This window comes from Nematolebias whitei, chromosome 1 (genome assembly GCF_014905685.2).
Source record: "Nematolebias whitei isolate Nwh7 chromosome 1, NemWhi1, whole genome shotgun sequence".
NCBI classification, from domain to species: Eukaryota; Metazoa; Chordata; class Actinopteri; order Cyprinodontiformes; family Rivulidae; genus Nematolebias; species Nematolebias whitei.
In genome coordinates this window covers 33,358,081-33,358,376 of record NC_056498.1, presented here as the reverse complement: position 1 = coordinate 33,358,376, position 296 = coordinate 33,358,081, and positions in this window count along the sequence as shown.

Below are 296 nucleotides of genomic sequence, written 5' to 3'. Positions count from 1 at the left end.
GGATGGAAGGAGGGAGGGAGGGAGGAAAGGATGGATAGATGGAGGGAGGGAGGGAGGGAGGGAGGGAGGGAAGGATGGATAGGTGGAGGGAGGGAAGAAGGAAGGGAGGGAAGGATGGATAGGTGGATAGAGGGAGGGAGGAAAGGATGGATAGGTGGAGGAATGGAAGAAGGAAGGGAGGATAGGATGGATAGGTGGATAGATGGAGGGAGGAAGGGAGGAAAGGATGGATAGGTGGAGGGAGGGAAGAAGGAAGGGAGGAAAGGATGGATAGGTGGATAGATGGAGGGAGGAAA